This window comes from Saccopteryx leptura, chromosome 5, assembly GCF_036850995.1.
Source record: "Saccopteryx leptura isolate mSacLep1 chromosome 5, mSacLep1_pri_phased_curated, whole genome shotgun sequence".
Lineage (NCBI taxonomy): Eukaryota > Metazoa > Chordata > Mammalia > Chiroptera > Emballonuridae > Saccopteryx > Saccopteryx leptura.
Genome location: NC_089507.1, coordinates 93,618,097 through 93,621,341, shown reverse-complemented (window position 1 = coordinate 93,621,341; position 3,245 = coordinate 93,618,097). Strand labels below are relative to the sequence as shown.

At 48.0% G+C, this 3,245-nt stretch overlaps 1 non-coding gene across 1 annotated transcript; it reads left to right on the top strand.

The window, feature by feature from the left end:
- The first annotated feature begins 714 nt into the window (after window positions 1–714).
- TRNAI-GAU (transfer RNA isoleucine (anticodon GAU)) lies at window positions 715–790 on the top strand. The gene has a single exon. It is a non-coding gene; the product is annotated as a tRNA-Ile (tRNA).
- Window positions 791–3,245: the final 2,455 nt, after the last annotated feature.

Here is a 3,245-nt window from a genome sequence, read left to right as displayed (position 1 = left end):
AGCTTATGTTCAGAAATAATCTCTAAAATATCTTTGTATAACTTCTAAAAAGAGTCTGATCTTATAACAGACTGATTCAGGAAACTTTAGGTCAACTGGCTTCTGTCTGATAGCCTCAGCAATTGCATCTTCTCTTTATGGTTTTAGGTTGAAAAAGATCAGTAAGGTTTGTACTCCTGATAATTGATGTTCAGGCTAGTACACACAGGGCAGCAGGGTCAGTGTAGCTATCTATAATGCTTCTTATGAGTCCCAGTATTTATAGAATAACTTCGTATTTACTTTTCAATTCAAGGAAGTTGTCCCACTGTCATATATATGACCCAAGGTTTGGGACCCAATAATATTTGATTGGTTTTTAAAAATATTTAAATGAATTAATTCTCCATTCTTGGACACTTATTCATGATGCCCAATGCAAATGCCATTGAACTTGGTCTTCACCAAGTTTCCCCTTATCTTCCTCTCCACCCCATGCCCATCACAACTGCTTGTTTCTTATATGTGTCCACACATGTGACTTGTATTCTCAGCCCATACGTAATTTTTTCATGGGTTATAAAATTTTATAATATCTCTGCTTTTACTAAATTTTAAGTTTTTGACAGCAACAGTTTATTCTCAAAGTTTATATTATAATTCTTATCACAAAATAAGCAATAAACAGGACTTTTCAGTCAAGATGGTGGAATAGGTAAATAAATGCTGTGCTTGGCCCTGGCCGGTTGGCTCAGTGGTAGAGCGTCGGCCTGATGTGTGGAAGTCCCAGGTTCGATTCCTGGCCAGGGCACACAGGAGAAGCATCCATTTGCTTCTCCACCCCTCCCCCTCTCCTTCCTCTCTGTCTCTCTCTTCCCCTCCCACAGCCGAGGCTCCATTGGAGCAAAGATGGCCTGGGTGCTGAGGATGGCTCCTTGGCCTCTGCCCCAGGCGCTAGAGTGGCTCTAGTCACTGCAGAGCGACGCCCCAGAGGGGCAGAGCATCACCCCCTGGTGGGCAGAGCGTTGCCCCCTGGTGGGCGTGCCAGGTGGATCCCGGTCAGGCGCATGCGGAAGTCTGTCTGACTGTCTCTCCCGGTTTCTAGCTTCAGAAAAATACAAAAAAATAAATAAAATAAAATAAAAAATAAATGCTGTGCTTGCCTCCTCCCATGACTACATCAAGAATAATCATTATTGAAAATCACCTGACGACTGATTGAACAGAAGTCTTATAACTAAGAATATAAAGAAGAAATCACATCAAGACTGATAGGGCCCTGGCTGGCTGAATCAGTGGTAGAGCATCAGCCCAGCATGTGGATGTCCTGGATTTGATTCCTGGTCAGAGCACAAAGGAGAAGTAACCATCTGCTTCTCCACCCTTCTCCCTCTTCCTTCTCTCTCTCTATCTCTCTCTTCCCCTCTTGCAGCCATGGCTCAATTGGAGCAAATTAGCTCCAGGCACTTAGGATGGCTCCATCACCTTGTCTCAGGTGCTAAAACAACTCAGTTGCTGAGCAGTGGAGCAACAGCCCCAGATGAGCACAGCATCACCACATAGGGGGCTGGCTGAGGGTCTGGAGAGATTCGCACTATGGGGAGGGTCACCCTGAGAGAAATGGGTCCTCAGCCCCAGGCCTGGAGCCCTAGCTTAGAACCCCAGAGCTTAGAAGAGGTGACCACACAGCATTTAAAGGTGAAAAGAGCCAGGTTTCTATCTGTGAGAAAGAAACAAAGCTCTCAGAGACACAGGCTTCGTCTTAAAGGGCCCAAACAAAAAATCTTGTTTATAGCCCTAAGGTGGAGCAGTCCCCTCTGAGAAGCATCAGCCTGGAGAAAAGCAACTGCTCCACTCTAGGGAGTCTCTCCTGCCCTCATGGAGATGGGGTCATTCTGCGAAGCCGGGAAGCAAGGGGCATGTTGGTGACTCAGTTTTCTGGTGTTGAGGCCAGAGCTTTTCCTCCATGCTCCAGAGTCTAAGACATAATTCTGTCTCACGGGAGACTCAGTAGAAACTGCCCAGAGAGTGAGCAGGCCACACCTCTGGGTGTCAGAGGCCACACCCATCACACTCTTGGGGTCATACCCTACTGAGATCTGTGAAAAAAGTCTGGACAGACTGACACTTGGGGCTGAGTGGCAGACCACACCCATCACCATTCTTATACTTGAAGTGCCAGAGGCTCTAGACTCTACCAGAGGTTTATTCAGTGGCTGAGCCAAACAAGCAGCCAGCAGACAAAGGCTGCAGGAGGTGGGTCTCAGGAAACATTTGCCTTTTAAGTAGACCTTACCCCAGGCCCAGTGTGGGTAAAAGCAAGCCTAGGAGTGCAGCTTGGTATTTCCATGAGTACCTGGGCCCAGCAGAGGCAGCCACAAACTCTGGATTGCTTGTAGCTCCAAGAATGTTGCTAAAGGCCAGTCACAGGCAGTGTCTCCCACTAGTCTGTGCCGGGTGCCTGCCAGGGGGCTGAGGCTGGCACATTCAGTGGCCAAATGTGGAGAGCATCAGTTCAGGACCTAACAACCCTAGAGTGGTATCTCAGGAAAGGTTTCTCACACCTGGCCCAGCTAAGGCAAATTCTGCTCTCTGTGATCAGCACCAGCACAGCAGCTCATGTACATTGGATAGGGTAGAGCTTTGCAGTCAGCCAGCTTGAGTTCTGAATATCCTGCCCTGCTGGGCTAGATTATACAGAGGGAAGGGAGAGAGGCTTGGAGCATGGACATTTAAAGTGTGGGCCCCTGTGAGTCTATTGTTTAATCTGGTTGAGGGGCTTAGCCACTTTTGGGGGGGACACAATCAGCTCCAAGAGAGGACTCCCTCCATCTTTCTCCCCGAGACCAGGGTCTCACCAGCTTTAAGAAATTCTGTAGAGGGGACTATCAGCCCTACTCAATCTGAACCTGCTGCTCCCCTTGTTAGGAAGAAATAAAATTTGAGTATCCAGCAGTGGCTGAGGGATTAGGCTCTGGAGTAGGGGCCACATTTCCCATACTGAGCTCCTGACTAAGAGACCCCTGAAGTAGGGGGCCCCACTAAAATTGTATTTCCAACCACAGCTGCCCTAACCCATCAAGCATGCAACCTGTAGAGGGGTTGGTTGGGTGAGGCCCATCTGAGCTCACACTACAGTCTTTCCACAGAAGGCTCTGTGGGAAGAACAGGAAACTGCAAGAGGAGGTAGAGCAGCTGAGAAGTGAAAGCAAATCTAATAGAGCTTGAGGCTTTTACAGAGCTTCTGTCATCTCTAAGCAGGAGGA